This window comes from Gossypium hirsutum, chromosome A08 (genome assembly GCF_007990345.1).
Source record: "Gossypium hirsutum isolate 1008001.06 chromosome A08, Gossypium_hirsutum_v2.1, whole genome shotgun sequence".
NCBI classification, from domain to species: Eukaryota; Viridiplantae; Streptophyta; class Magnoliopsida; order Malvales; family Malvaceae; genus Gossypium; species Gossypium hirsutum.
The window spans coordinates 110187035-110210590 of record NC_053431.1 but is presented as its reverse complement, the minus strand read 5'-3'; the positions used below and the strand labels follow the sequence as shown (position 1 = coordinate 110210590).

Below are 23556 nucleotides of genomic sequence, written 5' to 3'. Positions count from 1 at the left end.
TATAACGATGCCAATGTCCCAGACATGGTCTTACACGTAATCACAATACAATACCAATGTCCCAGACATGGTCTTACATGTAATCTCATCTTGATAAACCTAATGTCATGAAATTTGCATCCTAAGCATTCCTAAGGTTTGTACGGGACTTTCAGACGTTGTAATTCTGTAGTTTCTTGCTCTTAGTTGCTCATTCATACTAATTGCAATTCAATGACAAATAATACATATCTAATTCAATTTAAAAGCATGTATTTGCATATGAACTTACCTCGTAGTCAGAAGTAATGGACGGGGTCAATTATTCAATAACTTTTATTTTTCCCCGATCTGAATTCGATTTCTTTCGTTCTTGATCTATATATATATATTCAAAGTTAACCCTTTTATTCATCAACACATTCAATTTCATCCACAAACACATATTTGGACATTTTTGCACTTTAACCCCTAAAGTTACACATTTATTCAATTTAGTCCATATTTCATTAACACACAAAATTCACAAAATTTGACTAAACCCATGCTTGGCTGAATTTTCTATAGGTCCCTAGCAGCCCATATTTTTCATTTATTTCACAATTTAACCCCTCAATTTACACTTTTCTTAATTTAATCCCTAATTGACATTTTTGTCAAAAATCACTTTATAAAACATGTATATCAAACATTAAGCTTGCATAATTCATCATCAAACATCATAAAACTCATGGATTCATCAATGAAATTTCACAAAATCATCAATGATTTCAGAAATTAGGGTACGGGCTAGCTAGTACACAAAGCAACGATCACAAAAACATAGAAATCATCAAAAACCGAGTCAAAATGGACTTACAATTGAATTATGCAATGGACGAATATCCAAAGCCCTAAAAATGGTTTTATCCTTTGTTATACACGATTGAAGATGACGATATTACTAATGGTTTTCATTTTTTTTTGTTTATTATCATAAGAATAACCAAATTACCTAAATATCCTCTAATAAAACATTTAAAAAACATAATCATATGTCCATATAAGTCCACTAATGTCTCAAATGGTTTAATATCAACATAAGGACCTTTCATTTAATAACCCATAGCAATTAAACACTTTTAACAAGTGGAATGTAACTTTTGTATTTTACGCGATTTAGTCCTTTAGTCAAATTAACCACTTAAACAAAAAAATTATCACATGAAACTTTCAAACATACATAATCACATGCTGTAAATACCAAAAATAATATTAAAATAATTTTCTGACCTCTGATTTGTAGTTTCGAAACTACTGTTCTGATTTAGCTAAAACCAGGCTGTTACAAATACTATACTAAAAAATTCATAAATATCATTATAATTCCAAAAATTAAATTAGAAAAAACTTGGCCTTAGTCTTATTTCTCAATACTACACATCCTAAATTGCACCCTCCGTTTTTTCATAAGATCGAACTCATCAATGGTAGAATCTATTAAAAATTATCGAGCTATCTCTTTTTCGATGTATGCCACCAAGTAAGTTGAAAAAAAAATCATCCTCTATTTTGTTGCGAAGCCTTGTCTTCACAATTTTCATGGCTAAAAAAGCTCATTTGGTTGTTGTAGTACACATAAGAAGAGTTAGCACAATACGAGTAATTCTATCAAGAAGAGGATAAATACTTGGCTTATTTGTCTTAGCTAGCACTTGACACAACTTAACAACTATAGAAGTTTTTTGCAACTTTGTGCTTTGATGAGCATCTAGTTGAAAATGCTCAAATTGAATCTTCATGTGTAGCTTTTCTTGCTCCGTAAAATTGTCTGGATAAAAATCATTTATAAGCTTGCAAATATCTTCCACCCGAAGAGCCTTGTAATTATTGTGTGGATCCAAAGCGGAGCTAAGAACAAGTAACTCCATTACCTCATGATTAATGTCAGAATTCATTTCTGTTAGCAATGAATTGATATTAGAAATGTATATATCAAACCGACAGTGATTCTCAATTGTGAGGTTATATTTCTGGATGCGAGACCAACCTCGACTAGCTTTTTATGAAGCACAAAAATTTTGGACTTCTATCTCATGATCTTTAAAAAATAACTTCACTTTCTTAAACAAAGGATCTGACCACCTTCGGATGTACTAACATCCAGAGTAGAAATCCTGTACAAAAGATATAAAAAGCGGTATCTGCAAGCGTACGGTCAGGTTGTAATCTAGTTACAACAGAGTAGGTAAGTACTTTGAGGATCGTACCCAAGGGAGGCGAGCACTAAATTAATTTTAACCTAAACAAGAATAGATCTAATTAGTGCTTTAATTGGATTATAGTATGGAGAATAAAAAGAATAGTTTTGGTAAACTATACTAATAATAATAAAAAAAAATAAAAAAATAAATAAAACACTAGAAATCAAAGAGTAAAATATATCAAATCTGGTGATGGATGATTAGCTCGCTTCGTTAATCATAATCAACTGTCACTTCTGGTTTTCTCGTTCAATCAACTAGTCGATATCCTAGCAGAATCTTTTGATCTTCTTCTAAAATAATGAATCAATAAGAACTAATAATCTCTCGTCCTCATAGTCTAGACGGTTTAGGTTTAAGGTGTTCACAAATAAGCCATACCAAATTTGGGTTAATTCTCACCTTAATGACTTCCTAGGATTGTCAGGCCTAGGGTTTAGGCTCTTCCTTTCCTAAACAGCTAATCCGTTAAGAAACCCCTACAAAATAGTTAATTAATCATACCTCCACTCGCTAATCCCCCATAGGAGGATTAGTTCCTTGTGGATCTAATAAACAATATAAACTTGATAGAAATGATAAACGTGAAGAATAATTCAAGAGAATAAAGTTTAGAAGAAGCCTGATTTGTATTTAGAATTAAACGTCGAATCCTCACAGAGTTTGATTGTGTTTCATAAATATGATATCCCCATAAAAGCAAATAACAAGAACTGAAATAAAATCTAAAACCTATGAAAAGGGAGAAACTAAAGACTAAATCTAAAGAGAAAATTATACAATATCAAAGTTGTCCATAACATGTGTTAAATGAGCCTATTTATAGACTTTGAGTGGTCGTCATCTTTAACCCTAGGTCAGCTTCCGTCCTTGTGCTTAACATTTTATTGTGCGGACCAAAACGACCCTAGCTTATAATTTTTTCTTGTACAGAGGTGCTGTCGCGACACCCCAGGTCCTATGTTGCGACATCGAAGGCAATATGCTTATCTTTAGAGGTTTATCGTGAAATCGAAGGCAGTCTTAGAATTCTTTTATTCTGCTATCTATGTTGTGACATCTAGTGCTCCATGCTGCAACATAGTGACTAGTATTGAGTTAACACACCTTTTAATGGTCTCCTGCACTCTCATAAAGTATATTAGCTCACCCTCAGGCCTCATTCAGCCCCTAAGGTCAATAAAAGACTCAAATTACACATTTTATTGGCTTTAACTAAACTTACAAAAATTTAATTAAAACTTAACTAAAATGTTGATGTTTAAGCTCATATAGTGCGAAAACTAGTTTAATTTGCTACACCAAATTATGACAGATTACGATCCCACCCATGTTTTCTGAATTTCTAGAGAAGCATTTTAGTTGATGACACCAACTGCGTCGCATTTAGTATACCTTGTGATTTATATTGCAATGTTTGATAGAGATCATTAGTGATTCCAAGCATCTCAATCATGAAATGTAGGATGAAAGCAAATTCAACAGATATCATTGCATCATATATTCCATCAGCTTCACTCCTTCGAGTAAGGTTTCTGGACTTAATGATATCTTGTAATACAACACAGATGGAATCTAACATCCTCATCAAGCTATTGAGAGAAGCTAAATGAGATCCCCATTGAGTATTGCTTGGACATTGGAGAGAATCGACTTGATTTTTCCCTTTGCCAGTTTCAAGCTCACCACCGCCAATCAACTCTGCGATATAAGATGCCTCAATGTCTCTTAATTGATCATCCCGCTTGATTAAAGAAGCAACCAAATTGATTATACCAGTCAAGTATGAAAAAAATGACGAATAGGAATAACCTCCTTGGATGCAACTACTAGAGTTAATTGGAGACGATGAGTGAGGCAGTGAACATAGTATGCAAATCAATAACCTTTTGCAAATAACGCTTGCAAGCCGTTCCATTCACCACGTATATTACTTGCACCATCATATCCTTGACTACGAATATCATCCACATTAAGGCAAAGACGCAAAATAACTTACAAATTGCCTTCTCTAAAGCTAACGATGTGATGTCCTTCACATGAACCAAATCAAAGAATTGCTCATGTATAGAACCTTATTTATCAACAAATCGCAATAAAATTTCCATTTATTTTTTCTTTGACTAATCACGAGCTTCATCCACTATAATGCAAAACTTTGTATCTTAATCTCTTGCTGAATTAATCCCTGGATTTTACTTGCCAAAATAGAAAGAATATCCTTTTGAACAATCAGACTAACATACTGTGCATTTTGAGGGGCGTTTTCTAAGATAATTGTCCCAACATATTCTTTATAAGAATCCAAAAGTTTTATTAGTTAAAGAAAGTTACCTTGATTTCTTGAATCTTGTGCTTTATCATGACCTTTAAAGGCACAACCTTGAAATACAAGCCATTTTGACAAAATCTATGGACACCTTGAGCTGTAGCCGATTTCTTACAACTTCTTTAGAATTTTGTTTGTTAATAATCCTCTCAATATTTTGCAAGGAATTCTGAAGATCGAGATAATTTTTCATGGCATTCATATGTAAAGAATTTGCATCCTTACCTACATGAATAAAAAAAAGGACATTTAGATCATTCTTTCATGATCGAAATCCTTGGCTTGTAAAAGTATTTCCATTAAGATCAAATGGTTTGCTGAAGAAAAAACAAGGAAAAACACATGCAACATTTTTACTTGTCGAAAACTTGAGCCAATCCAAAAATAACTTGTATCAAGATGGGAGAAATCAATGCCCATTCTTGTTAATATACTGAGGAGATGTTAGAGCTTCACTTAGAGGAATCTGTTGATATAGCCCAAACTTAATGTAAGTTCGACAAGCTTCGTATTGTTGATTTGGAGGGTAATACCAAATGGATTTTAGAAGTCTCGTATCATGCTCTAAAGAATAAGCATTAAACTCATTTGTTTTAACTCTCTGCACCTTATGAGGACATTTAGTAACTTGAGAAGACCCGATATCTCATTCAGGAGCTTGGGAAGACTCGAGATCTTATTTAGGATTTTGGGATTTAGAAGACCTGATATCTCATTTAGGAGCTTGGGAAGATCCTATATTTGATTTTTCTCCACTAATAACAAAAGGTTAAGGCACCGATTGGTCATTATTGCTTTCTAACACCCTTTTTTTGAAAAAGATTGTAACACCCCTAACCCGTATCCGTCGCCGGATTAGGGTTACGAGGCATTACCAACCAAAATACAACTCAGAACAGTCTTTCAATTTTAATTATGCACAAAATTATAATAACTTAATCACGAAAATTTTTACAACTCGTATAGTAACCAGCAGCTCAATAATATAAATCACCTTCGTACATATTAATATTATTAACCATATTCGGTCACAAATAGGGAAATCACATTACACCCTATTCACATGCTCAAAACCGATCCAAATTTCATATACTTAGCTATTCATCTCATCATCTATTCTGCTAGCAAATTAGCCTATAAAATTTTTACCCATTTCACCATAGTAATATTTATCAATTAAGCAGTATTAACGATTCAAGCATACCTATTTTGCATGCAAATTATCATATTTAAACCTTAGATGCCATCCATTCAAACAACCATCTATTCGGTCATTAATACAACATTCAAAAATTCATACCATTTCCATCTTTCAATCTTAAGCTTAACATACTATCTCAAAATTATAATATCAAAAATACTATGTCACTTATAGCTATTCAAATGTCCATCAAACATATTCAAAATATAATCATCATTTTCCATTATGAACCGTACCTAAAAACCCAATCATTCAAGCATAATATATGTGTATATTTTGCCATTACAAACCGAATCAACACAACCAATACACAGTCAAATATATATATTCATCATTTTACCTTAGTACCAAGCCAAATTATGCCACTTTCAAATGAGCTAACTATAAAGCCGATTATACATCAAACTTACCATTTCTAATTGCTAAATCATATAACCAACATCACAAACATATTTACCATGAAATATACCTTCAAAATAAGCTTAAGACATGACCGAATACACACAAGCATTAACATCATATTCGAGCCATTTTCGCATGGCTATATATGTATACAATTTCAAAACCAATTATATTAAAAACTAGGTTATACATGCCATATGCCATAAATTCAAGCTTTCAAAGTATCGAAATAACGATCGATAGTGTAACGATGTTCCAAGACGATCCCCGAGCTCGTAGCTAGCTTCCAAAATCTATAAAAAGTCGAGTAAACGCACAAAGTAAGCTTGGAAAGCTTAGTAAGCCATAAGCAAATAAATCATCAAAAGAAAATTTACATTTTAATTCTAGTTGGCCGAATATAACCAATATCACATACATATATAATCACCTTTTATCATGTAAAATTCATATTACCACATCAAGTACTATACTTACCTTAATCTTTCATGAACATATAAACTTCACACATACCTGAATCATTTAGCTCAATTTCACATTCGATTTCGACTCGATATTTCTTGTTGAACCATTCGGAATCATAAAGGATATACGGAAATCATATAAGCTCGTACAATGCCATATCCTATATATGGTCTTACATGTTTTCACATTTTGATGCCACTGTCCCAGACAGGGTCATATACGAATCGTATACGATGCCAATGTCCCAGACATGGTCTTACACGAAATCACACCTCGGAAATCCTAATGTCATGACATACGTATCCCATACTATTTCTATGGTTCGTACGGGGCTTTTGGACGTCGTAATTCAATTAATTCAGGCTCGAAACAAACCATCAAATGCTCAATCAATTCGGCAACATGTCTATATATATATATACACACATATCAATTCGACAATATATAAAACATATTCATTTGCATTAAAGGACATTTATTTACTTATGAACTTACCTCGTATAGAACGAACAGACCAGAATGACTATTCAACAACTTTCAACTTCCCCCGATCCAAATCTGATTTCTTCATTTCTTGATCTAAATTAATACAAATTCAACTTATTTAATTATATATGCATTAAATTTTCATCCAAAGCACATAAATGGGCATTTTGCACTTTAGCCCCTATATTTCACATTTTTTTAATTTAGTCCCTATTTCAAAACAACACAAAATACACAAAATTTCAATAAACTCATGTTAGGCTGAATTCTCCCTAGGTCCCTAGCAGCCCATTAATTTCATTTATTTCACATTTTGACCTCTAAAATTTCAAATTTCACAATTTAATCCTAAATAAGCATTTTTATAAAAAATCACTTAATTAAACATAATAATCTATCAACAAATATTTATTTTTCATCATCAAACCAAAAAAACATCAAGCTATCAACAATGACAAATCACGAATACATCAACAAATTCAAAAATCAAGCATGGGCTAGCTAGTATTCGAAGCAATGATCTCAAAAACATAAAAATCATCTAAAACCGAACAAAATCCATACCTCAATTTCAGATTTAAAGTGCCAAACCTAAACGCTTCAAAATGGTTTCTTTTCTTTGTTATTTTCGGCAATGGTGGTGAAAAGATGAACAAAATAATGTTTTTGTTTAATTTAATAACATTATTTACAAAGTTACTATAATGCCATTAATGAAACCATTATAAAATCATATAATGGATGATTGTTTATCTCATTATCCACTAAATATGGTCTAATCACATCATAAGGACCTCACATTTAATTAATCATAGCAAATAAATACTTAAACAGTTAGTATGTCACTTTTACATTTTACGCGATTTAGTCATTTTATCAAATTAACTAACCAGTTGGTAAAATTAAATCACGAAATTTTCAAACATATCAAATAACATGTTGTAAACACAAAAAATAATATTAACATAATTTTATGACCTCAGATTTGTGGTTCCAAAACCATTGTTCTGATTTAGCTAAAACCGGGCTGTTACAAAGATTCAATCTTTTTGTTGACCATAATTTAATCGAAAAACCCAAAGATTGTAATAGTATATTAAACAATAACATTTAGGAAAAACAAAAAAAAGTAAAATAAATAAAGAACATAATTTATGCAAAAATAATTACTGAGAGGTCTTTTGCGTAAGGAGTCGAGAGGAAGATAGTTTGTATTTTTTACTCTGTGTTCTCAATCCCGATATGAACCTCCTTTCTCTTTATTTTGGAAGTGTCAGCACCTTACTAGAGGAAAATAATTCCTTAGCAAGACATACAAATTAAAATACAAGAATGTTACTAACCAAATATGTATGGGTACGGGCCAAATCATTTAATTCTGGAATTTGGCTTTAAAGTCCATATTGGGCCTCTAAGTTTAGTCTTTCAAGGCCCATCATACATTAATATTTGATTATTATTATTATTAAATTTATATAATTAAAAACTAAAAAATACTTTGTTAATATAAAGTATAACCTTATGGCTTAAGGGGGTGAATTATATGAAATATAATTTGGCCAATGTGGGCAAATGTTATACAATGTAAACACAAAATCTAAAAATTCCAAGGGTCGCGCCCCTTGGATCCATCCCTGTAAGTATGCATATCCCATTAGGTAAGCTAATTTGCTTAACATTCCAACATTATCATCAAAACTATACTTTTTTATATCACATGATAAGGGAATTAATTCAATCAATCTATTATGATTTTATCCTTTACTTACGTTATACTTATCGGTCAATCTGTTTCACCTTATAATCCACCTACTAAATAAATGTTTTGGGCCACATTTTTATACATACACCTATTCAATTATTTACCACATTTGTAAACATATACTTAATCCTATACATCCATCAATCGTATCCATAAATACTTAATTTCATCTCATCTCATTTCAATCATTTTCGAGCTTTTTAACTCACTTAATCGACCCTTAGGCCTTATTTTTGGCTCATATCACATGATCTTTTATATGTTATAACATATCACATTTCATAAGTATGAAACTATACCAAATCAATTCACATTTTATAACCAATCTACCTTATAGCCAAATCACATTTATAGAATCCTATAAACTTGACTCAGATTTTCAAGATGGATACTCAGATTAATCAATCTACATCTCAAAATGGCATTGAGTGTATCATCGGATAAACGAAAGGAAATATACTAGTACACATAGTGAATCATCGGATAAATTGAAGAATGCATAGTAGCACACATAGTGCATCACTGGATAAATCGAAGCAATCATGTTGGCACCTAAATGCATCATCAGATGTATCGAAGAAAATATACTGGCATGTAAACGCATCATCAATATATCGAATCAAATATACTAACACGTAAGTGCATCATCTGTAACGCCCCAAAAATTGGGCCTAGAAAGAATTGGGCCTTGAGTCTGGGATTCGGATAGAAGAAAACCTGAATAATTAAGAAGTTTTAAATATTACCGTTTAAGAAAAAAATTTTGAATTACTACTAGAAAATTTTTACTATATTTATTATTACGGATAATTTAAATTTTTATGAAATTTTAATTAGTATTATGAGATAAAATTATTATTAGAAAAATATTACTGTATGTATGTTTGAAAAGTTTTATGAAAATTATTATTATTTGTTGTATTATTGGTATTTGAAATTTTTATTATTAGATATGTTTATGAAATTATTATTATTATTATTATTATTAGTAATTAAATAGGTAACGAAGGGGTATAATGTGGGGAATGGTCCGGGGCTCGGCCCATAGCTTTAGCAAAATTCTTGAATCTTGCCTCTTAAGGGAATCTGGGCAGTAGGCTTCATTAATAAATTAGGGCTAAGTTTTAGCACAAACAGGCATCTGGCCTAGTGGCTAAAGACGTTAGGAGGACGCTAGGGAGGTGCCTGGGTTCAAGGTGCGGCGTGCGAAATTTGGGTTTTTTAATATGCAGATCGCGGCTAAAATAAGGGTTAAGAGGAGTTACGAGTATAATTCAACACAAGGAGTGCCTTGGTGCAGTGGCAGCAGCGCGCTAAGGAGACCCAGTGGTCACGAGTTCGAATGCAGGGGACAGCGAAACGTGTATTATTTCTTTTAAGTAGCCCGTGACTGAAGTAAATAAGGCTTATATGTAAATGCAGTCATATTATTATAAAAGTGAGGCTGTGTCGCAGTGGCAAGCAATGTGGCTGAGTGTTCTGGAGGTTGAAGGTTCAAGTGGCGTGGTAGGCGAAATTTCCCTTTTATTTTTAAGCGGACTGGAGCTTCAGCAGGTAAGGTTTAAACTTAACTGTGACCGTACATTAGTGAGGAAGAAAGCATAGTGCAGTGGCCAGCAGCACGGGCGTAGGTGCAAGGGCAGACTGAGGTCTGGAGTTCGAGCTGCTGTGCGCGCTAAGGATCAATTTTGCTGCTCACGTGGGGAGAGTCAAAGTTTGACCGAAACTCTCCTAGCAGTGACTTGAGTCGGTCAGGCGGTGGACTGCTGCGGGTAATGCAAAGAGGTTGGATGGAATTTGAATTGGTGGTGGCTGAAATTAAGGAGGAAAATATGGAATTTTAGCTTGGAAAGGATTTTATGCCGAAATAGGGTTCATGGCAGTACCAATTCAGCTATAGGCAATTAAATGCCGAAAACCTCTTAAAATTTTGGTGTATGGGTTGTTTTTCTTTTTGTTTAGTTTTGCGTATTTTTAAGTAATTAGTCGATTTAGGTTGGGGCCATTCATATCTACTGTTATTTTTTTTGAGATTAACCTTCATTGTTTTTCCTCTCTTCTTCCATCCTCTTTTCTTTTTCTTTTCTTTTCTAGCCGAACCTTCCCACCATTCTACTTATCCATTCCCATTCTTTCTAAAACTCCATAACCAATTGCTATAAAAGCCGAAATTCCGAAGCCTATATTTTTTTCTGTGCCGATTTCTCCTAGCCAAATATTTGATTCTTCTCCATCTTGTGGTCGATTCTTTCTTCTTCTAAACCCTAAAGTTCTGTCGACAAAGCCACTACAAAACTCTCATATCTCATCTTCTTCACTATTTCAAAAAGCCGAAAACCCCATAGTTTAGGGGCATAGCCGAATCTTTAGACCAAGAAAAGGACCGACTTCTGCTAGGGTTTGAAGGTTAGATCTCCATCAGAATTTAATAAGAACTAAAGTGGAATCGTTGGCTGAAGGAACCGGTGGTAAGTTTTCGAAACTATTTTTTCATTACAGGAATTAAGAAAAGTCGAAACCCTTATGGGTGGCTAGCGTTTTGGACTAAGGGTTTTGTGCCTCTTTCTGTTTGGTTGTGTAAGTGTTAGCATGAGTAAGGGGACGTACAACAAAGGGATTGAAGGCTAATTCGGTTGGCTCTTCAGATCTAACCCATATTTCGGAAAAAGGTAAAGAACTCTGGGATCTAAGGCTGTGTTGGCCGAATATAGTAATGGGTTAAATACGTGGTTTGTTTTCGATAATTAGATTGATATGGTTGTAATCCAATTGTAGGCAGTTCGTGTGTGTGGAACTCGTCAACGTTTCATCGAAAAACAGGTGTGTAAACGACACCCACTCATAGACTAGATCGGCAAAAGTCGAAAAGCCGAAAAGCCGAAAAGCCGGCATTTGTGAACTTGCGAGCGTGCGAGCGCTTGTGAGGTGGTTTGGTTGTTAATTTTGGTAATCGCAAGGAGTATGATTGTAGAGTGCGCAATTTCGTGCACTTCGGTATATTTGGGCTTAATGGGCCGAAAACGGGTTAATGGGCCAACGGGCCCCATTCGGTAAAAACGCTCGGTAAGCGCTTCTGTTAATGTGTTAATGGTTAGAATATGTATGTAAACTCTAGAATAGTGAATTTTACTAAAACACCCCTAAGTATGAAAATTACCGTTTTACCCCTAGGTGCAAAATGACTGTTATACCCCTAAGGTTAATTTTGACTGAAATGCATGATATTCTGATTATGTTTGTTGTAAGCCATGACATGTACATCTGTTGCATGGGATCTGGGTTATGTTATGGAGGAAGAACCCGTTCTGGTGGCTGTGCCACATATTCTGATATAAGCAGCTTTGCTACAGATTATAGTTAGTGCCGCAAACGGCGCTAACACTGTAAGTGTAGGGATGGCGTGGGTGATTTATTCCCCACAGAAGTGTAGAGATGGACGGAGGCAAGTGCAGGGTTGGATGGGGTTATCATGCATTAACCATATGAGATTGTTTTGTTATGGGCCAACTGTATTGAGATGGGCCCAACTGTGTTGATATGGGCAAGGCCCAATATATCTCGACTTGTAATAGGGCTATGGCCAATATTAATACTGATATGGGCTAGGCCCAATATACTCTGATACTGTAAGGGGCTATGGCCCATATTAATATTGATATGGGCTAAGGCCCAGTTAACACTAATTTTTGAATAAGGCTTAGGCCCAGTAAAGCTTGAACTGATTTGGGCTCTGGTTGGGATACTTTACACACTGAGTTTTCCAAACTCACCCCCTTTCCCTTCCATCCTTGCAGGTGAGCCCTAGTTGGTGGACTTGGAGCTGGGCGGGATTCAGTGTGGCCACGAAGATTAAGTTTCTGTTTTCTTTAAAATAAGTTTCGCATTTATTATTTTGATTATTTTTATTCTGGTTTAAGATGTAATAAGGCCGCTCTTTTTATTATTTTTAATATTTTGGGTTATTAAATTGGTTAGCTCTAGGGCGTGTTTTGTAAAAGTTACTTATTTTCAAAATATCACGATTACCGAGCAAAGCTTCCGCAACGTTAATGTTTTCAAAGGAAATAAATATTTTAAATGGACTTAAACTTAATTTGTTGTTTGTGGACAAGTAATATGCTTTAAGTGTGGCAATGGATGTGTGCATGTCTAGGATTGGATCCATGAAGAGCTTGGTACTTAAGCAGTCCAATAGACTCACCTCCTCTTTTTTGGCTTCCTACCTGGTGCATAGCTTCCATTCACTTTAATCTATAACGAAAATATTATTTTCAAAGATTTCTAATTAAAACATGAGTTTTACAATAACGCTCCAATGAGTTTTACATCAAGAAGGGTTTTCAATGAAAACATGGTTTTCGAAAAACACTTCAATGTGACACGCCGAATTCGACCGTAACGTCTGGGCCGAGTTTGGGGTGTTACATCATTGGATATTCCAAAACAATTATATTGCCACGTAAGTGCATCATTGGACAAACCAAAGTATAGACTTGTACAATTAATAGAATAACCAATTTCCAATTTCATCATATAGCTTAAATCACATCTCATCATTTTAAATCAATATCAATCCATCATTTTATCATATAATATAACATAATTTAGCTCAATTTCATACCAATTTCCTATATCAATTAAGTCATACAACTCTTTATTTTATTTTATTTTATTTAGTCCCTGTCTTGATATTCAATTTCAACCATAGCATTTCAACTTAATAACCATTAATGATCCACATCAATTTATATAACGCAAAATGTCATGAATAAGTAATAACTAGATTGATCTTGGATCATAAAGATACAAACTAAAAGCTTGTGTCACTCATCGTCAACTCTCGAATTTCCTTTCCCTTTTAATGGTCCTGCGTTGTTTTTAACTACGAATAATATAAAGTCATACATATTTTTCAATTTAGTCCCTAAACCCGAGATAAGCATAACTTTCGATTTAAAGCTCTGGATTGAAATTTGATTTCACTATTACTCATTAGGGACCTCTTATTTCTTACTCATACTGACAATTTTATGTTTTATTAAATTTGGTATCTAATGTACAAATTATCAATCAAGCTTTAAAATTTAGTTCATCTTCACATCTAAGCTTAATTTTTGTCAATTTAACACCTAAAACTTTAAGAAATTAACAATGGAAAATTTTTTAAAACTTTAATAGTTTAACAAATTGGTACACAAGCCAGCTAAATCAAGCTCTAATGACCTCAAAAACACTGGAAGGCTTGGCAAATTAGGGATGCTAGTGGATTTAACGAAGTGTGATTTCCAGTTGGCTTGGTGAAGTAGGGATTGCTAGTGGGCTTGGTGAGCTATAATCACTGTTTTAGGCTAAGAGTAAAAAGTAAGAATAGTCAAAGGGTAATTATACCAAGGTTAGGAAAGTCAACTTGCTTTTTTCTTCGCAACACCTTCCATGCATGTAAATCTTTCCTACTTCTACTACGACTAGGTATCCTAAAAACATCAAAACACTTAGTGCCTATAAATTAAGCCCTTTCTATGAAAAAAAATTGTATTCTTTTGAACGAAAAATTATCTCAAATTCTTTCATTAATTATCTTGTTGTCAAGTTTCTACGAAAACAAGAACCCAAAACTTAGCTATTAAGATCTAAGGTAAGACTTTGTTTCTCTGTTGTGTTGATGTTAGAGGTAATTAAGAAAGGTTCGCAATAAAGGAAACTAGGTTCACCAAAAGACTAACATGTGTAAACCTAAGTTCGCTCTTGTTTATGTATGAGTTTTAATGTTCTTTTCTTGTTATTGACTTGTGTATGTTTATGAAATTCTGAACCTGACAGAACCATCTACAAGCAAAGACAAGGGAAAAATGAAGCTTGTTTAAGGTTTCAGCATATTGGTGAGTGTTTAGGGATCGCCAAATGTATGTTAGAACCATAATGTTAATTAAGAGCTTACGATTTTAACCTAAGTTTTGAGAGTAAGTCATTTCTAAACTCTACTTTGTGAATATGTTAAATATGCGATATTATGAATAGTGATATACAAGCCCAATCCTATGAGCTAGATATGAACAATGATCTGCGAGCTTCTCATGATTTGCAAGCTCTATGTTTAAGTAAATGTTTTGACATGATAAACTTCTGACACCGTTGGATATAATGGCATGCCTTAGAATTATGAGTACTCACACTTATGTTTTGTGATTTGGGCGAGAGGCCCTAGGATATAATGAAAAGGTAAGGGAATGTTGAGCTAAGCTCTATTCAATGGGACATGTTGGTATGTTTGGAAAGTATTTAGCTTTATGCTACACTTATGGGACATGTTAAGACTCATTGAGTCATTCTGAGGTGTTATAAGGAAATCCGCTTATCCAACAATAAAACACACTTTACTAAGATTATGTTTTCTGAAATATTATGTTTTGTTGTTTTTAAGCTAACTGACAATGAGTAACTGCGAACAAGACTTCATGTAAGTATAATGAAACTAGTTCGGCGTTCAGAGATTTGGCAAAGCCTTTCCTTAACTTATGTTTTGTGCATGCTTTATGGTTTTTCTTTCCTGCATATTCTTTGAGTTTGTAAGAGCTCACACACTCATTTATAAACACTGCAGATAGTTAAATTGCATGGTCAGTAACGACAAGCCAAGTGATCTTGATGAAGCATTAATACTAGAAGGAATGTACAAGTGAACTTTGGACATAAAGGTAATGTATGAATCTGTTTGGGCTTAGAGATATCTTTCTGTTGACTTCGTCGATTGTTTTAGGACTTAGTTACTTTTATGTTTTTTTATGTTTGTTTACTATTAATATTTTATAAACACATCTGAGTTTTAAGCATATAAATATAGTCAAAGTTAGATTTGATGTTTTTCTTAATTTAAAAATTTCATACTTCAGTAATTAAATTCTAACTTAGTGTTCGCGATAACAGGGTTGGTGAACTGTTCAATGTACGAACCCCAACATTTGGAAAACTGGTTTTGCGAACCCTTAATAAATTTTGATATGTAGAATAGGAGAAACCTTGTCAACCAAGTTCGCAGTATCTAAACACGTAGGGGTAGTTCGCGAAACTTACCCTGTTTAATGAAGTCTTACACTGCTAAGCCTTAGAATGTGCGAGCTACACTAGGAACAAACCTTAATATTGAGATGTGTAAACTATTTACTTAAACTAGAATACCAGTTGAATACAAGTTAGTTTAAGTGTATTATTGTAACACTCCAAACCCGTATCCATCGCTGGAATAGGGTTTCAGAGCACTACTAAATCAACATTACCTAAATCACTTATTTCAAAACATTTCAATAAGCACAACATAATCCATCATTAAGCATGAATATCATCCCTTAGTCAAGCCTTCGAGGCCTTAGAATCACTTTAGAAACGATTCAGGACTAAGTTGGGAAAATTTGAAAATTTGAGGAAAAAGTTAGAAAAATGCAACTACAGGGGTCACATGCTTGTGTGGCCAGGCCGTGTAACTTTCTAACTTAGGTCACACACCCATGTATGTTGCTTGTGTGTGACACATGCCCATGTGTGACACACGCCCTTGTGGCTAGGCTGTGTGCAACCAAAAGCACCTTAAAACTCAAGTTTACCAATTCCTACTTGCTTGGCCATTAAGCAACTCAAAAACCATTCGTTTAACCTATTCAAAACACGATCAAACATGCTCAAAACATGCCGAAACAACCATCCTAAGTGCCTAACCAATGTACCCTCATTGGTACCACAAGTTATTTCATCAAAATATATCATCCATGCATCATTCAAATCAAAGTTTTAAACATGCCAAAATCAATCAATTTAGCCTAGCTTATAACTACCTAACACATCTAATTTAAAATTCACTTATACCTAACAAGTCTTGGTTCAAACCAACATGCCAATTTATGGCTTCAAACACAAACATATACTATTTTTGCTTAAACCAACATTATACTTTAACTTTATTACAAACCATTCACAAAATAACTATAAACTTAAGACATCCTAGATACATGCCATCACAAAAGGTACACTTCACCACATTTGAGATCGGGATCGTTGTTAGATGCTGAGTTAGCGATCAAAAGAGAAGTACCTAACCTGCGCACGGAAAACAAAACCGTGCGCTGAGTAAAACTCAGTGATATTTCTATAATCAACAATTAAAGACATAATTATACAAGAATGCATAATTTGAATTATACGAACATCTATTGTCTAAGCTTACAATTACCATAGACCATCATTTCAAACTCATGCATATTACCATATCATTTCATACCATACTAAATTTTCACATGCTATCATATTTGATTTGTTTAAGAAATATCTCAATTCACATCACTTGCTATATAAATAGCTTTTCACATATCAATCCAAATTTCATTTAAATAATGACATTATCCATTTCATATTCAATTCATGAGTACATAAATCATATATTCCAGTTATTCACAACATATTTCAAATTTGATTTTCAATTCACTATATCATTTCCATTTCACATACCATGCCATTTCAATATCAACTATAGAACTTTATTATTTATCTACCCTATTAGCACGACTGAGACTCAAATAGATACACGGATCCAACCAACACACCAGTTTGGTACCCAGTGCTTCATCGGATAAATCTGAAGTAATAACTGCGCCCAGCGCTATATAAATTGACACCCAGTGTCTCATCGATTAAACCAAAGCAAATTGACACCCAGTGCCTCATCGACTCGAAGTCGAAGAAATCCCTAAACTCTTCCTATCCTATTGCATGCCATCTATATCCAACTTAGCCCAATACAGTTAATAAGATTTCGCTTCACTTTTCAAATACAACCAATGTCCAATACTTATATTTGCACATTATCACATTTACATATACATTAATTTCAATTGAAATAATCAATACATTCATAATGTATATACCAATTCAATCCATTGCAATCAACTATAATTTCAATTCACTATCAAAGTGCCAAAATACTCACCTCAACCACTTACAATATGCATTAAATCAAAATACAACAATTAACAACTAGGTTCAGATTATAGAAATACAAACCATGGATTCTGAGCTATTCGACGTGGATTTTATCTTTCCCCTTTTTAGTTAAGGATTCCGATACGATGTTAGCTATAGAATTAAAATAATTAAAATACATCAATACAACACAATTTAATTTCACATTGAATATTTCAATTTTTACTCAATATTTGCTTAAATTCCAATTTAGTCCCTAAATCGAGACTAATTTTTATTCTTCACATTTAATCCCATATTTTATACTAATTTCACTTTAAGCTAAATTTAGCTCCCTAATTTCAATTAAACTCCTAAATTTTGCATTTTTCATAATTTAGTCCCTATTACTCAAAATTTACAATTTGTTCTACAATTTAATCCTTTTCCGTTTCTAGCTTAAAAATCTATCAATTAAATCACATTACTAAATCTATTCAACAATAAAAACATTTAAAATATTAAGAAATGTTAAAATTTCGACATGGGTCGGGTAGTACTTAATACCGGAATTCCAAAAATATAAAAATTATAAGAAATGGACTAAATTGACTAACCAATTGAAGTTTGAATGCTAAAAACCTTAGGTTCCGTGTATTCTTCCTTCTTTTCTTCTTTCTTTTTCTTTCTATTTAAATTTTCATGTCTTCTTTCACATTTCTCCACTTTCTATCTAATATAATTTCATTTATTATATATTATATATTATATAATACATATACATACTTTTAAATTTTAATTTATTAACTATTAATATATATATATGATAAGTTTAAATATAATATATATACTTCATAAAGTTGTCCACTAACAAGGAAAATTTATATTTTCTACTTTAGTCCCTCAATAAATTTTTAATCTATATTTTAACTTTTACCTTATATGCGATTTAGTCCTTATACAATAATAATTCTTAATTCTTGCAAATCCACTTAACCAAAATCTAATTAAGTGAAATCTAATTAACTACACAACTAACTTCATAAATATTTTTGATAAATATTTACGAGTCCGATTTATGGGAATGGAGTCTCGAGAATGCACTTTTCGACACCCCTAACTATAAGGTCGTTACAATTATTGAAAGTACTTATATGATAATTCGCTGCATGTTGGTAACTTAAGCATATTTTGTGTTTGAACTTGTGGTGTGCTGGTGGTTAGGTTCGGTTTTAATGGAGAGTTACTTAGGTGGCTAATGTGGCATTCCATAGCTCAGGTTTGACAATCAGATTGGGTGCGAGATGTTACATTTTTTGGTATCATAGCTCGCTAGGTTGGTTGGTTAACTTGTTAGGTTTTCTAGGTTGGTTAATTCAATAGGTTCGCAAAATTTGTAAATTATTTGAATTGATAAGCACAATTATTTGTCGATAGGTTTAGATGTTTCTTTTGTAGAGTTATGCTTCGAATCACTTTCTGCTACTCACCTTCTTAGTAGTTGTGCTCACATATATGTTTTAGTGTGATGTTCTTACAGGAGTGCGAACTATATTCACAGATATGTTTTGGTGACCTATATTTGTAAATATGTTTTGGCGAACTAAGTTTACAATCGAGTTTGACATGCGTAGGATACGTAATGGAACATGCTTTAGAATACTTGCTTAATCTTGTGTCTTATGCATGTTTAGATTTAGTAAAATGCCTCTCAAAGGAATGAACGCGGTGTTGATGGACCTGCGGATGCTCTAGAGGATGATAGGACTTCGGCGCCGCCTGTGCGATATCGTAGGGCAAATATTTTGGATGACAATGTCAAACCATTAGTACAAGTGATAATTGGGGCTTTCCAATGTGTCTCTAGTAAAAATGTTGCTCCAGTCAGTCTATGATTGCCATTAGAGCGTCTGCGAGCTCTAGGTGGTAAGGAATTTAGTGGTGTGGAAATGATCTTTGAGCAGATTGCTTGTACTGAGGAATAAAAGTTGGGATGTACTGTGTCCTTACTTACTGGCGAAACCCATCACTGGTGGGGCACAATAATGCAAGGAACTACTGCGAATCGATTAACTTCGAGATTTTTCCTGGAAACATTTAAGAATAAGTTCATGGGCGAACTGTACATCAAAGTTAGCAAGCGAGGATTCATTAACAGGTGTAAAAAGAACTTTCTGTAGCCGAGTATGAAATTGAATATTTGTGACTAAACCAGTACGCAACTGAGATGGTCTTTCTTGAAAGGGATCGCTATAAAAGATTTTGTTTTGGGTTACATCGTGACATCCAACTCTATCTAGTAGCTCACAACACGATGACCTTTGATGAATTGGTTGAAAAGGCGGAGTGCTGAGGAGATAAAGGTAGTGGCTCCAAAAACTATAACGAGGTCATGAACATCTGGGCAATCTGGATGAACATCTAAGAAGGATCGTGAATCGCATAAATCTGGTAGAAACGTCAGACACAAGTTACAAATAGATTAGTTATGGTAGCAGAGTAACACTAAGGCTGAAAAGAAGGTTCGTACCAATTGCTAAGATGGCCACTTTGTGAACATTACGAATGCAGGCATCCTGGGGAATGCCAAAAATTGACTAGGGTATGTTTCAAGTATGGGTCTAAAGAAAACATGTTAAGGTACTGCCTAGAACAACAAGAGAGATCGAAAACGCAGAATGTAGCCTCCACATTAGCGTGAGTAAGGGTCTACGGTCGAAGACGAGGAAGAGGTAATGACATAAGACAAGCTGGATAGCAAACCCTAATGCACACAGTTGCTACTCAAGCTAAAATAGGATGGCTTCTAGGAGTGTATGCTATTAGGAAACCATAGGAAAAAAGTTATTAACAACGTCATTACATGTACCTTCACTTTGTGAACTATACTATTGTTTTCTTTAATTGATTCTAGTTCCACACATTCATACATTTTGAGCTAGCTGGCTTGTGAGTTGGGTATTTTAGTAGGAAACTGATAAACCATAATTTATACATATTTTTACCCCATGTTTAATGTATTTTATGGATGATTTCCCATTAGAATTGGTGAATTCAATGCTCCTAATGCTTTAATTTCATGTTTTATACTTAGGAGAGCATAGGAGAGTGAAAGGAACGAGAAACAGGCCAAAAATGGAGAAAATGGGCCAAAGTACGAAATCAACATAGCCTAGACCTCCTCATACTGGCAGATCACACAGCCGTGTCAATTTGGCAGGCTCGAGCACGGCCTGAAGTAATCGCACACGAGCGTGTAACACGGGCGTGTCCCTGTCGAGGCCAAGTTGAGTAAAATTCAAAAAAGGCTAATTTTGAGGGCTCTTAGGCATTCTAAAGCCTATAAATACACCCTAGAGGAGGAAGAAAAGGGGAAACAGAATAGGGAGTAAGGAATTACTCCAAGGAGGCCGATTGATCCATCTCAGAAGCAGGATTCACCATCAATACTGAAGATCTCTCCTCAATTTCCCCTTCAGGAGTTTTGGGTTTTCTTTATGTTTTGTATTCTTTATTATTCTGAGATGTTTTCTTATTTAGTTATGAACTAAAACCCCTAAATACCTAAGGTGAATGAAACCTAAGACGAATCTTGTTATTATTTTCTGAATTTTATGATAAATATTTAACTTGTTCTTAATTATGTATTCTTAATTCTTGTTTTGATATCCCAGGATACTGATTCAAGATAAGCTCTTATTCAAAGGAGGAATAGACCCTGTCTAAGAGTACATTTGTCATAATTAAGCGGAGTTGTTTGCGCGCCTAGACATAGGGTGACAAGATTTTGCCGGATTAGGGTGAAACTTAATAAGGGGATCCATAGATCGAGTTAATGCAACCCTAGGGTGTTAATTAGAGAAAGGTCTCAATTGTTCAATCTAGGGATTAGACGTTATTAGTCTTGAATAGGGATAATAATTTAACTTAGGGATCTCTACGGAACAAGTTAAATGAATAAATCATCCGATTCGGAGCCAGAATAACAAGTACAGTCTAGGTAGATTTTTCCTTAGGTATTGTTTTAATTCAATCGATTTTCCCAAAAGCAATTCCCCAATTCTATTCTTTGTGAATTCTTAGTTTAGATAATTAGTTAGTTAAAACAAAACCTCTTTCTTCTTAGGCTAGATAATAAAAAGACAGTCATTACTAGTACTTTTAGTTCCTTTGGGTTCGACAATCCGGTCTTGCTAAAACTATACTACTATTCGATAGGTACACTTGCCTACATCGGGATAATAGTTAGTTTCAAGAACGATTAATTATAAATATTTAAAACCTATCACGAAATCACGCGATCAAGTTTTTGGCGCCGTTGCCAAGGAACTAAGATATTAGGAATGCTCAATTTTTATTACTTTAGCCATTTATTTTTCTTGAAATTTAATTTAATTTAATTTATTATTGTTTATTAATTTACTTTTTTCTTTCTCTTGGCAGGTTTTTATAGTTTATGACTAGAAGAAACCCGTCAGGACCACTACTTTTTGACAAAGAAATCGATTACACAGTTCGCAGAAACCACAAAGAAATAAGGCGAAGCTTAAGGTACACAGAGAACGAGCAAGAGGACGATACTCAACCCCCAACCAAAGAGCTGGCTGAAAACCAAGACAATCAGCTACGTCTTGCAATTGCGGTTAAGCAAAATCCTGCTCTACACACTATGTACGATTATGATAAACCTTCTTTAATAGGAACTGAATCGAGCATAGTTAGACCTGCTGTAGCTGCAAATACTTTTGAACTAAAACCTAACACTATTCAAATGATACAGCAATTTGTTTAGTTTGATGGTTTGCAGGATGAGGATCCCAACGCTCACTTAGTAAACTTCTTGGAACTATGCGATACATTTAAAATTAATGGTGTTTCTGATGATGCCATTCATCTTCGGTTATTCCCTTTTTCATTGAGAAACAAAGATAAACAATGGTTGAACTCATTACCATGAGGGTCAATCACTACTTGGGAACAAATGATCAAAAAATTTCTATTAAAATATTTTTTGCCAGCTAAAACGGCTAAATTACGTAATGATATCTCTTCGTTTGTGCAGATGGACTTAGAAACTCTTTACGATGCATGGGAGAGATACAAAGACTTACTGAGAAAGTGCCCTCACCATGGGTTACCGCTTTGGCTATAGGTTCAAACGTTCCATAATGACCTAAATCCTTCGACTCGACAAATGGTTGACGCGGCTGCTGGCGGAACCGTCAATAATAAAACACCTGAAGATGTCTATGAGTTTATAGATGAGATGTCACTGAATAACTATCAGTGGCAAGTCATGAGGACTAAGCCAACTAAAATAGCAGGCGTTTATAACGTCGATTCAGTTACTATGCTATCAAATCAGGTAGAACTTCTAAATAAAAAGATTGATGGTTTGCTTGGTTCTACCCAGGTACATCCAGTAATGAGGTGCGAGACAAATGGAGGACAAGCATGCACAGAGTATCAACCCTTCAACCCTAGCATTGAGGAGGAACAAGTCCAATATATGGGTAACAATAACTCTCGATCCCAAAATAACCCATACTAACACTTACAATGCAGGTTGGAAAAACCACCCCAATTTCTCGTGGGGCGGTCAAGGAAATCAAAGACCACAACATCCTTTGGGTTTTCAACAACCACCCTATTAACATGAAAAGAAGCCGAACCTTGAAGAGATGCTCTCAAAGTTTATATTGGTGTCAGAAACCCGTTTTCAGAACACTGAGACAGCACTTAA

General features: G+C 34.0%; 1 long non-coding RNA gene and 1 other non-coding gene across 2 annotated transcripts; one reads left to right on the top strand and one right to left on the bottom strand.

The window, feature by feature from the left end:
- Positions 1–11355: 11355 nt before the first annotated feature.
- LOC121204502 (uncharacterized) lies at positions 11356–12720 on the top strand. The gene is made up of 3 exons (XR_005899438.1): positions 11356–11536; positions 11643–11687; positions 12662–12720. It is a non-coding gene; the product is annotated as an uncharacterized lncRNA (long non-coding RNA).
- Positions 12721–22842: 10122 nt separating this feature from the next.
- Positions 22843–22949, bottom strand: LOC121205867 (small nucleolar RNA R71). Its single transcript, XR_005900940.1, has one exon. It is a non-coding gene; the product is annotated as a small nucleolar RNA R71 (small nucleolar RNA).
- Positions 22950–23556: the final 607 nt, after the last annotated feature.